Source organism: Mustelus asterias, chromosome 10 (assembly GCF_964213995.1).
Source record: "Mustelus asterias chromosome 10, sMusAst1.hap1.1, whole genome shotgun sequence".
NCBI lineage: Eukaryota > Metazoa > Chordata > Chondrichthyes > Carcharhiniformes > Triakidae > Mustelus > Mustelus asterias.
The window spans coordinates 125,661,140-125,674,578 of record NC_135810.1 but is presented as its reverse complement, the minus strand read 5'-3'; the positions used below and the strand labels follow the sequence as shown (position 1 = coordinate 125,674,578).

The 13,439-nt window shown below is 46.2% G+C and overlaps 2 protein-coding genes across 2 annotated transcripts in view; both read left to right on the top strand.

Moving 5' to 3' along the window:
• Nucleotides 1–13,439, top strand: part of LOC144499965 (interleukin-1 receptor type 2-like) — a 1,647,203-nt gene that overhangs the window by 51,533 nt on the left and 1,582,231 nt on the right. The window lies entirely within an intron of this gene.
• Nucleotides 1–13,439, top strand: part of LOC144499954 (uncharacterized) — a 63,830-nt gene that overhangs the window by 47,640 nt on the left and 2,751 nt on the right. The gene's annotated exons all lie outside the window — the stretch shown is intronic.

Genomic DNA, 13,439 nt, shown 5'->3' with positions numbered 1-13,439 from the left:
CCTTTATACCCATGTAACTATCTAAATGCTTTTTAAAAGAAAAAATTGTACCCACCTCCACTACTACCTCTGGCAGCTTGTTCCAGACACCACTCTGAGTGAAAATATTTCCTCTCTAGACCCTTTTGTATCTCTCCCCTTTCACCTTAAACCTATGCCCTCTAGTTTTAGACTCCCCTACCTTTGGGAAAAGGTATTGACTATCTAGCTGATCTATGCCCCTCATTATTTTATAGACCCCTTTAAACCTTCTACGCTCCAGAGAAAAAAAGTTCCAGTCTATCCAGCCTCTCCTTATAACTCAAACCATCAAGTCCCGGTAGCATCCCAGTAAACCTTTTCTGCACTTTTCCCTTTATAGCCTTTTGTTCCTGTCCCCACTTTACTTCCCTCTGACTTCCTGCATCGGTTCCCATCCCTCTGTCACATCCTTCATGAATAGGATGGGAATAGAGGGATATGGTCCCCGGAAGGGTAGGGGGTTTTAGTTCAGTCGGGCAGCATGGTTGGTGCAGACTTGGAGGGCCGAAGGGCCTGTTCCTGTGCTGTAATTTTCTTTGTTCTTTGGTTCATTAGTTTAAACCCTCCCCAACAGCACTAGCAAACACTCCCCCAGGACATTGGTTCCAGTCCTGCTCAGGTGCAGACTGTCCAATTTGTACTTGGTCCCACCTCCCCCAGAACCGGTTCCAATGTCCCAGGAATTTGAATCCCTCCCTCTTGCACCATCCCTCAAACCATGTATTCATCTTACCTATCCTGACATTCCCATTCTGACTAGCACGTGGCACTGGGAGCAATCCTGAGATTACTACCTTTGAGCTCCTACTTTTTAGTATAACTCCTAACTCCCTAAATTCAGCTTGTAGGACCTCATTCCATTTGTTACCTATATCGTTGGTGCCTATATGCACCATGACAGCTGGCTGTTCACCCTCCCCCTCCAGAATGCCATGCAGCCGCTCCAAGACATCCTTGACCCCTGCACCAGAGAGGCAACACACCGTCCTGGAGTCTCGTTTGTGTCGGCAGAAACGCCTGTCTATTCCCCTTACAATTGAGTCCCCTATGAGAGAAATAAAAGAATGACCAGGGTGAGGTTAGGGCCGGTCAAGGATAGTAGTGGGAACTTGTGCATGGAGTCAGAAGAGATAGGAGAGGCAATGAATGAATACTTTTCTTCAGTGTTCACCAAGGAGAGGGGCCATGTTTTTGAGGATGAGAGTGTGATACAGGCTGATAGGCTGGAGGAGGTAGATGTTCTGAGGCAGGATGTATTAGCAATTTTGAAAAACCTGAGGGTAGATAAGTCCCCTGGGCCAGATGAGATATATCCGAGGATTCTTTGGGAGGCAAGGGAGGAGATTGCAGAGCCTTTGGCTTTGATCTTTGGGTCCTCACTGTCTACGGGGATAGTGCCAGAGGACTGGAGAGTGGCGAATGTTGTTCCTCTGTTCAAGAAAGGAAATAGGAATGACCCGGGTAATTATAGGCCGGTTAGTCTTACTTTGGTGGTCGGTAAGTTAATGGAAAAGGTCCTGAGGGATAGGATTTATGACCATTTAGAAAGATGCAGCTTAATCCGGGATAGTCAACACGGATTCGTGAAGGGTAAGTCTTGCCTCACAAATTTGATTGAATTCTTCGAGGAGGTAACTAAGTGTGTAGATGAAGGTAGAGCAGTTGATGTCATATACATGGATTTTAGTAAGGCGTTTGATAAGGTCCCCCATGGACGGCTCATGAAGAAAGTAAGGAGGTGTGGGATGGAGGGAAGTTTGGCCGATTGGATAAGTAACTGGCTATCTCATAGAAGACAGAGGGTGGTGGTGGATGGAAAATTTTCAGACTGGAGAACAGTTACCAGAGGTGTACCACAGGGATCAGTGCTGGGTCCTCTGTTATTTGTGATTTTTATCAATGACTTGGAGGAGGGGACTGAAGGGTGGGTCAGTAAATTTGCTGATGACACCAAGATTGGTGGAGTAGTGGATGAGGTGGAGGGCTGTTGTAGGCTGCAAAGAGACATAGATAGGATGCAAAGCTGGGCTGAAAAATGGCAGATGGCATTTAACCCTGAAAAGTGCGAGGTGATTCATTTTGGTAGGACTAATTTCAATGTGGATTACAGGGTCAAAGGTAGGGTTCTGAGGAATGTGGAGGAACAGAGAAATCTTGGGGTTCTTATCCACAGATCTCTGTAGGTTGCCACTCAAGTGGATAGAGCCGTGAAGAAGGCCTATAGTGTGTTAGCATTTATTAACAGGGGGTTGGAGTTTAAGAGCCATGGGGTTATGCTCCAACTGTACAGGACCTTGGTGAGACCACATTTGGAATATTGTGTGCAGTTCTGGTCACCTCACTATGAGAAGGATGTGGAAGCATTGGAAAGAGTGCAGAGGAGATTTACCAGGATGCTGCCTGGTTTGGAGGGTAGGTCTTATGAGGAAAGGTTGGAGCAGCTAGGGCTTTTCTCTTTAGAGCGGAGGAGGATGAGAGGTGACTTAATAGAGGTTTATAAGATGATGAGGGGGATAGATAGAGTGGACGTTCAGGGACTATTTCCTCGGGTGGATGTAGCTGTTACTAGGGGGCATAATTATAAGGTTTGTGGTGGAAGATATAGGAGGGATGTCCAAGGTAGGTTCTTTACTCAGAGAGTGGTTGGGGTGTGGAATGGACTGCCTGCTGTGATAGTGGAGTCGGACACTTTAGGAACTTTCAAGCGGTTATTGGGTAGGCACATGGAGCACACCAGAATGATAGGGAGTGGGATAGCTTGATCTTGGTTTTGGTCAAAGCTCGGCACAACATCGAGGACCGAAGGGCCTGTACTGTGCTGTACTGTTCTATGTTCGATCACTATAGCTCTGCCACTCTTTTTCCTGCCCTGCTGTGTAGCAGAGCCAGCCACGGTGCCATGAACCTGGCTACTGCCACCTTCCCCTGGTGAGCCATTTCCCCCAACAGTATCCAAAAGGGTATATGGGCTTTGGAGGGAGATGACCGCACGGGATCCCTAAACTACCTTCCTACTCTTCCTCTGTCTGGTGGTCACCCATTCATAGAAATCATAGAAACCGTACAGTGCAGAAGGAGGCCATTTGGCCCATCAAGTCCCACCCATGCTCTATCCCCAGAACCCCACATATTTACCCCGTTAACCTCTAACCTAGGCATCCCGGTACCCTAAGGGGCAATTTAACATGGCCAATGCACCTAACCCGCACATCTTTGGACTGTAGGAGGAAACCGGAGCACCCGGAGGAAACCCATGCAGACACAGGGAGAATGTGCAACTTCCACACAGACAGTGACCCAAGCCGGGAATTGAACCCAGGTCCCTGGAGCTGTGAGGCAGCAGTGGTTGCCACTGTGCCGTTCCCTATCTCCCTCAGTAATTTTTATCTGCGGTGTGACCAACTCTCTGAATGTGCTATCCACGACTTCCTCAGCATTGTGGATGCTCGTAAGTGAATCCATCCACAGCTCCAGAGCTGCCAAGCGGTCTAACAGGAGCTGCAGTTGGACACACTTCTTGCATGTGAAGGAGCCAGGGATACCGGGGGATTCCCTGAATTCCCACATCACACAAGAGGAGCATGACACGGGTCTGGGATCTCCTTAAGTTAACTTAAACAATAACAACTACAATGCCAAGACAATAAAAGAAAGGAAAAACTACTTACCAGTCGCCAGCCAACCACTTACCTGCTGGCTGTGATGGCACAGTTTGTTTTTTTTCTACCTCTCACTTGCCCTTGAGTCTCCCTCGCAGGTCCACTTCTCCGCACGTCTTCCCCCTCAGCACCAAATTCCCACTCAGCTCCAAACTCCCGATACCCTCACTCTGGCTGAATCTCACTCCGGCTGCTGTCTCTCTCACTGGCTTGTGCAAGATCACTGGTTAGGGATTAGGGTTGGATGATCACTGGTTAGGGATTAAGGATGGACAATCACTGGCCCAGCCAGTGATACCACATCCCTGGAATGAATTTTTAAAAAACCACACAGTGCTGTTTGGGAGGGACTGAACCCTAATTCTTTTTGACCCAGTGACATTGAAGGAACGGTTATATATTTCCAAGTCAGGATGGTGAAACTATTTCCAGTGACAGGGATCAGTGGACACAGATTGAAGGAGATTGAACTGGCAGGTGGTGGCATTGGTATCTGCTGCCCTTGCCGCTTGGAAGGTGCTGCCGAAGGAGCTTTGGCGAGTTGCTGCAGTGCATCTTGTAAGACCATAAGAAGTAGGAAGAGTAGTAGGCCATTCATCCCTCAAGCCTGCTCCGCCATTCAATAGGATCATGGCTGATCCAACATTCCTCATGTCCACTTTCCGGCTCTTTTCCCATATCCCTCGATTCCCCTACTGATGAAAATCTCTCTATCTCAGCCTGAAAGATATACAGGGACTTTGCCCACAGCTCTCTGTGGCAAGGATATTACAAGACTCTCAACCACATTATACTCCATTTGCCAACTTTTTGCATACTTAACCTATCAATACCTCTTTGTAAAATCTTTGTATCCCTTTCGCAACTTGCCTTTCCATCTAGTTTTGTGTTGTCTGCAAATTTGGCTACAGTACATTGTAGATAGTACACACTGCTGGTACATGCATCGGTGGAGAAGGGAGTGAATGTTTGTGGATGGGGTGCCAATCAAGCGGGGCTGCTTTGTCCTGGATGGTGTCAAGCTTCCTGAGTGTTTTTGAATCTGTCCTCCAGGCAAGTGGAGAATATTCCATCCCACTCCTGACTTGTACCTTGTAAATAGGGGACAGGCTTTGGGGGCTCAGGAGGTGAGTTACCCTCCACCAAATTCCGAGCCTCTGAGCAGCTGTTTTAGAACATAGAACATAGAACAGTACAGCACAGAACAGGCCCTTCGGCCCACGATGTTGTGCCGACCTTCATCTGAAACCAAGATCAAGCTATCCCACTCCCTACCATCCTGGTGTGCTCCATGTGCCTATCCAATAACCGCTTAAATGTTCCTAAAGTGTCTGACTCCACTATCACTGCAGGCAGTCCATTCCACACCCCAACCACTCTCTGCGTGAAGAACCTACCTCTGATATCCTTCCTATATCTCCCACCATGAACCCTATAGTTATGCCCCCTTGTAATAGCTCCATCCACCCGAGGAAATAGTCTTTGAACGTTCACTCGATCTATCCCCTTCATCATTTTATAAACCTCTATTAAGTCTCCCCTCAGCCTCCTCCGCTCCAGAGAGAACAGCCCTAGCTCCCTCAACCTTTCCTCATAAGACCTACCCTCCAAACCAGGCAGCATCCTGGTAAATCTCCTCTGCACTCTTTCCAGCGCTTCCACATCCTTCTTATAGTGAGGTGACCAGAACTGCACGCAATATTCCAAATGCGGTCTCACCAAGGTCCTGTACAGTTGCAGCATAAGCCAATCCGGTTCAGTTTCTAAGGTAATATCAAAAGAAATAGGAGCAGCATGAGGCCATTTGGCCCCTCGAGGCTTATCATTTGATAAGGTCATGGCTGATCTAATTGAGACCTTAACTCCATTTCCCTGCCTGTAGAATTCAGCAAAAGAGGACAAAGAATTTGGCCAAGAGGAGAAAAATAAGAATGAGAGTAAGAATCATAGGAACGAGGAGCAGCCCCTCGAGCCTGCTGCACCATTTAATATAATCACAGCTAATCTCATCTCAGCCTCAACTCCACTTTCCTGCCCATTCACCATCACCCTTCAAACCCATTTCTAATTAAAAATCTGTCTATCTCCTCAAATTTACTCCAAGTCCCGGCATCCACCGCGCTCTGGGGCAGTGAATTCCAGACTCACCATCCTTTGAGAGAAGTAACTTCTCCTCATCTCTGTTTTAAATCTGCCGCCCCTTATCCTAAAACTACAACCTCTTGTCCCAGATTGCCCTACAAGAGGAAACACCCTCTCCAGGTCTACTTTGTCCATCTCCATTATCATCATGTACACCTCAATTAGATCGCCTCTCATTCTCCTAAACTCCAGGGAGTATCGGCCTAAACTGCCCAATCTCGCTTCGTAAGACAAACCTCTCATCTCTGGAATCAATCTCGTGAATCTCCTCTGAACTGCCTCCAATGCAACTCCATCCCTCCTCAAGTAAGGAGACCAAAACTGTGCGCAACATTCTAAGTGCAGTCTCACTAATGCTTTGTGCAGAAGCAGCAACACTTCACTGCTTTTATATTCTATTCCTTTAGCAATAGATGCCAAGATTCAATTTACCTTCCTTATTGTACCTGCTGTACCTGCATACTAGTTTTGTGTGACTCATGCACAAGGACACCCAGATCCCTCTGCACCGAAGCACTCTGAAGTTTCTCTCCATATAGACAATAACTTGCCTTTGCATTTTTCCTACCAAAACAGATAACCTCACATTTAACGTTAACTCCATCTGCCACATTTTGTCCCATTCACTTAACCTATCCAAATCCATTTGTAAATTCTTATTTCATTATCACAACTTACTATCCCACCTCTTTAGTGTCATCTGCAAATTTGGCTGCAGTCCCTGCAATCCCTGATTGTAAATAGATAGAACCTGAGGACTGAACCCTATGGCACCCCACTAGTTACATCTTGTCAACTAGAGAATGACCCACTTATCCCTACTCTCTGCCTTCTGTTGGTTAGCCAATCCTCAACCCAAGCTAATAAATTACCCCCAATCCCATGTGAACTAATTTTGTTTGCACCTTATCAAATGCCTTCTGGAAGTCCAGGTATACTACAGCTACAGGATCACCATTATCCACCTTGCTTGTTACATCACAAATTAGTCAAACATGATTTACCCTCATAAAAGCATGCTGACTCTGATGGATTGCATTTTGACTTTCTAAATGTCCGATTAATACTTCCTTTAAAGTGGATTCTATCAATTTCCCAACAACAGATGTTAAACTAATTGACCTATAGTTTCCTATAGTTGCCTCCCACCCTTTTTGAATAAGGGCTAATATTAACATTTTTCCAATCCACCAGAATAATTTCCATTGGAATATTATAACCAATATATGGGCAGCATGGTACCACAGTGGTTAGCACTGCTGCCTCACAGCGCCAGGGACTCAGGTTCAATTCCGGCCTCGGGTCACTGTCTGTGCGGAGTTTGCACATTCTCCCCATGTCTGCGTGGGTTTCCTCCGGATGCTCCGGTTTCCTCCCACAGTCCAAAGATGTGTGGGTTAGGTTGATTGGCCATGCTATATTACCCCTTGTGTCAGGGGGATTAGCAGGGTAAATACGTGGGGTTACGGGAATAGGGCATGGGTGGAATTGTGGTCGGTACAGACTTGATGGGCCAAATGGCCTCCTTGTGTACTGTAGGGATTCTATGATTCAATGGATCCACTGTCTCCAACATCACTTCCTTTAAGACCCTGGATGTAGGCCATCAGGCCCTGGAAACCTGGCTGCGCACAAACCCAATAGTTTGCTCAGTACTTTTTCCCTAGTAATGATGATAGTTCTAGTCGCTCGCTTTCTATAACCTCTGCGTTTTCTGTTACTATTGGGAACATATTGCAGGGAACATAGAAAGTGACGTAAAAGCTTCTATAAATATGTGAAGAGAAAAAGATTAGTAATGTTAGAAGCTGGGAAAATTATATTGGGAAACAAAGAAATGTCAGAAGAATTGAACACATACTTTGATTCTGTCTTCACAAAAGAGCACAAATAACCTCCCAGAAATATTCGGGAACCAAGTGTTCAGTGAGAGGGTGGAATTGAAGGAAATCAGTATTAGTAAGAAAATGGTGCTGGGGGAATGAATGGGGTTAAAGGCTGACAATCCCCAGGGCCTGATAATCTACACCCCAGAGTATTAAAGGAAGTGGCCCTGGAAATATTGGATACATTGTTGGACATCTTGGGAAATTCTATAGACTCTGGAGCAGTTCCTGCAGATTGGAGGGTGGCAAATGTAACCCAACTATTTAAAAAGGGAGGGAGAGAAAAAAGGGAGAATTATAAACCAGTTAACCTGACATCAGGAGTCAGGAAAATGCTGGAGTCTATTGTAAAAGATGTGATAACAGAACATTTTGAAAAGCACTAACCGGATTGGACAAAGCCAGCATGGGATTATGAAATCAAACCATGCTTAATAAATCTACTGGAATTTTCTGAGGATGTAACAGGTAGAATAGACACGGGAGAACTAGTGGATGTGGTGTATTTGGGCTTTCAGAAGGCTTTTGGTAATGTCCCTCATAAGAGGTTAGTGGGTAAAATTGAAGCCCAGGGAATAGGGGGTAATGTACTGGCAAAGATTGACAAATAGGGAATAGAGAATGGGAATAAATGGGTCTTGTTCCGACTGGCTGACAGTGACTAGTGGGGTGCCGCAGGGCTCAGTGCTTGGGCCCCAGCTGCTCACAATATATATAAATGACCTGGATGAAGGAACCAAATGTAACATTTCCAAGTTTGCTGACGACACAAACTGGGTGGAATTGTGAGTTGTGAGGAGGATGCAAAGAGGCTTCAAGGTGATTTAGACAAGTTGAGTGAGTGGGAAAACACAGGGCAGATCCAGTACAGTGTGGCTAAATGTGAAATTATACACTTTGGCGTGAAAAACAGAAAGGAAGAATATTATTTAAATGGTTACATATTGGGAAGTGCGGATAAACAAAGAAATCTGGGAGTACTTGTACACCAGTACTTCCTGCGAACTGTGCCCAGCATACTCTCTAATTCTATCTTTTACTCTTGTTCTATGCTTCTTAAACTCTATTCTAACTAATTTGAACTCTCGAACAATACACTGTTACATTTTCTTATGACTATATTCTGCACCCTCCTTTCCTTCTCTGAATGGTATACTTTGTACAGCGTGCAAGAAACAATACTTTTCACTGTATACTAATACATATGACAATAATGAATCAAATCAAAAAATCAAATCAATGAAAGTGGAGAGGCAGGTGCAGCAAGCAATTTAGAAGGCAGATGGTATGTTGGCCTTCATTGCAAGAGGATGGGTGGCACAGTGATTAGCACTGCTGCCTCTCTCAGTGGTAGTCATGATGTGGAGATGCCGGCGTTGGACTGGGGTAAGCACAGTAAGAAGTCTCACAACACCAGGTTAAAGTCCAACAGGTCCCACACTGAAGGGGCAGCGCTCCGAAAGCTTATGGTATTTGCTACTAAATAAACCTGTTGGACTTTAACCTGGTGTTGTGAGACTTCTTACTGTGCCTCTCTCAGTGCCAGAGACCCGGGTTCGATTCCAGCCTTGGGTGACTGTCGGTGTGGAGTTTGCACATTAGAACATAGAAAAGCTACAGCACAAACAGGCCCTTCGGCCCACAAGTTGCGCCGAACATGTCCCTACCTACTAGGCTTACCTATAACCCTCTATCTTACTAACTTCCATGAACTTATCCAAAAGTCTCTTAAAAGACCCTATCGAATCCGCCTCCACCACCACTACCGGCAGCCGATTCCACGCACCCACCACCCTCTGAGTGAAAAACGTACTCCTAACATCTCCTCTGTACCTACTCCCCAGCACCCTAAACCTGTGACCTCTTGTGGCAACCATTTCAGCCCTGGGTAAAAGCCTCTGAGAATCCACTCTATCAATACCTCTCAACATCTTATACACCTCTATCAGGTCACCTCTCATCCTTTGCCTCTCCAAGGAGAAAAGACCTAGCTCTCTCAACATATCCTCATAAGGCATGCCACCTAATCCAGGCAACATCCTTGTAAATCTCCTCTGCACCCTTTCTATGGCTTCCACATCCTTTCTGTAATGAGGCGACCAGAACTGGGCACAGTACTTCAGGTGGGGTCTGACCAGGGTCCTATACAGCTGCAGCATTATCTCCCGATTTCTAAACTCAATTCCTCTATTGATGAAGGCCAGTATTCCATACGCCTTCTTAACCACAGCCTCTACCTGTAACGCTGCTTTGAGCGTCCTATGAACCTGGACCCCAAGATCCTTCTGATTTTCCACACTGCCAAGCATCTTACCCTTAATATTATATTCTTTCACCCTATTCGACCTGCCAAAATGAACCACCACACACTTATCTGGGTTGAAGGCCATCTGCCACTTCTCCGCCCAGTCTTGCATCTTATCTATGTCTGGTTGCAACTGCTGACATCCCTCTACACTATCCACAACACCACCAACCTTTGTTGGTGGTGTTGGACCTTGTCCAGCTCCCTCATTATCATGTATGTTTCAATAAGATCGCCTCTCATTCTTCTAAAGTTCAACGTTCTCCCCATGTCTGCGTGGGTTTCCCCTGGGTGCTCCAGTTTCCTCCCACAGTCCAAACATGTACAGGTTAGGTAGATTGGCCATGCCAGCTTGCCCCTTAGTGTCCAAAGATGAGTGGTTATTTGGATTAGCAGGATAAATGCGTGGGGTTATGGAGATAGGACGGGAGTGGGATAGACCTGGGTGGGACGCTCTGTGGGAGAGACGGTGCAGACTCAATGGGCTGAATAACCTCATGCACCATACGGATTCTATGATTTGATTTCAGAAGTAGGGATGTCTCACTGCGGTTTTACAGAGCCTTGGTGAGACCACATCTGGAGTATTGTGTGCAGTTTTGGTCTCCCTACCTAAGAAAGGATATATTTGCCATAGAGGGAGTGCAGCGGAGGTTTACTAGGCTGATACCGGGGTTGGCGGGACTGTCCTATGAGGAGAGATTGATTTGACTGGGCCTGTATTCACTAGAGTTTAGAAGGATGGGAGGAGATCAGATTGAAATGTATAAAATATTAACAGGGCTGGGCAGACTGGATGCAGAGAGGATGCTTCCCCTGGTTGGGGAAATATAGAACCAGGGGCACAGCTTCAGGATACAGGGTAGATCATTTAGGAGTGAGAAAAGGAAAAATCTCTTCTCTCAAAGGGGAGTGATCCTGTGGAATTCTCTACCACAGAAGACTGTGGAGGCCACATCACTGAATGTATTCAAGAAAGAAATATTTTTTAGATTTTAATGGCATCAAGAAGTGTGGGGAAAAAGCGGGAATTTGGCATTGAGATCAGTCATGATCATATTGAATGGTGGAGCAGGCTCGAAGGGCCGAATGGCCTACTCCTGCTTCTAGTTTCTACGTTTTTATATTATCTGTGTATCCCTTTACCCTTGACTCCCTTGTCAATCAATAATCTGTCTATCCCAACCTTGAATATATTCAATGACTCAGTCTCCACTGGTCTCTGGGGAAGAGAATTCCAAAGATTAATGACTCTCTGAGAGAGGAAATTTCCCGCATCTTTGTCTTAAATATTTTAAACTTTGCCACCGAGTTCTAGATTTCTCCATGATGGGAAGACTCAGCATCCACCATGTCCAGCTCCCTCATTATCATGTATGTTTCAATAAGATCACCTCTCATTCTTCTAAAGTCCAATGAGTAAAGATCCAACCTGTTCAGCCTTCCCTCAAAAGACAAACCTCTGAGATATCTTCTCAATGTGACTACATTTCTGAACGTCAGTCATCTGCAGCTCTGAAATGACACATACCCAGGTCCAGGCCATGCATAGATTTCAGAAAGGGCAGTGATTTCCCTGGTGCGTAGGAGGCTGAGGGGTGATCTTCTAGAGGTCTATAAAATAATGAGGGGCACAGATCAGCTAGATAGTCAATATCTTTTCCCAACGGAAAGGGGAGACTAAAACTAGAGGGCATAGGTTTAAGGTGAGAGGGGAGAGATACAAGAGGGTCCAGAGGGGCAATATTTTCACTCAGAGGGTGGTGAGTGTCAGGAACAAGCTGCCAGAGGTATAGAGTCATAGAGGTTTACAGCATGGAAACAGGCCCTTCAGCCCAACTTATCCATGCCGCCCTTTTTTTAAACCCCTAAGCTAGTCCCAATTGCCCGCATTTGGCCCGTATCCCTCTATACCCATCGTACCCATGTAACTGTCTAAACGTTTTTTAAAAGACAAAATTGTACCCGCCTCTACTACTACTTCTGGCAGCTTGTTCCAGACACCACTTTCAATGAGCTATGAACCTGTACCCCTCGATCTCTTTGTTCTGTAACTCTCCCCAACACCCTACCATTAACTGAGTAAGTCCCTGCCCTGGTTCAATCTACCAAAATGCATCACCTCGCATTTGTCTAAATTAAGCTCCATCTGCCATTTGTCAGCCCACTGGCCCAATTGACCAAGATCCCATTGCAATCCTAGATAACCTTCTTACTGTCCACTATGCCATAAATCTTGGTGCCATCTGCAAACTTACTAACCATGCCTCCTACATTCTCATCCAAATCATTAATATAAATGACAAATAACAGTGGGCCCAGCACTGATCCCTGAGGTACACCTCTGGTCACAGGTCTCCAGTTTGCAAAACAACCCTCTACAACCACCCTCTGTCTTCTGTCATCAAGCCAATTTTGTATCCATTTAGCTACCTCACCCTGGATCCCGTGAGATTTAACCTTATGCAACAACCTACCATGCGGTACCTTGTCAAAGGCCTTGCTGAAGTCCATGTAGACAACATCAACTGCACTGCCCTCATCTACCTTCTTGGTTACCCCTTCAAAAAACTCAATCAAATTTGTGAGACATGATTTTCCACTCACAAAGCCATGCTGACTGTCCCTAATCAGTCCTCGCGTCTCTAAATGCCTGTAGAGGTGGGTACAATTTTGCCCTTTGAAAAGCATTTAGACAGTTACATGGGTAAAATGGGTATAGTGGGATATGGGCCAAACACGGGCAATTGGGAAAAGCTTAGTGGTAAAAACTAGGCAGCATGGACAAGTTGGACCGAAGGGCCTGTTTCAAATCTGTAAACTTGATGACTCTATGATAATAACCTTGGGGAACAATGCTGCACATTTCCAAAGATCAACCATTTGCCATCAATGCCTTTTTAAATCCAGAGGTTTCAGTTTTGCTAATTCAGTCCACTTGAAGACAGATGTCACTCGTTTAACTACCTAAATATGGCGGCACCAACAGTGCAGCACTCCGTCAGTAGTGACCCTCTGACAGTGCGGCACTCCCTCAGTACTGACCCTCTGACAGTGCAGCACTCCGTCAGTAGTGACCCTCTGACAGTGCGGCACTCCCTCAGTACTGACCCTCTGACAGTGCGGCACTCCCTCAGTACTGACCCTCTGACAGTGCGGCACTCCCTCAGTACTGACCCTCTGACAGTGCGGCACTCCCTCAGTTCTGACCCTCTGACAGTGCGGCACTCCCTCAGAACTGACCCTCTGACAGTGCGGCACTCCCTCAGTACTGACCCTCTGACAGTGCGGCACTCCCTCAGTACTGACCCTCTGACAGTGCAGCACTCCCTCAGTACTGACCCTCTGACAGTGCAGCACTCCGTCAGTAGTGACCCTCTGACAGTGCGGCACTCCCTCAGTACTGACCCTCTGACAGTGCGGCAC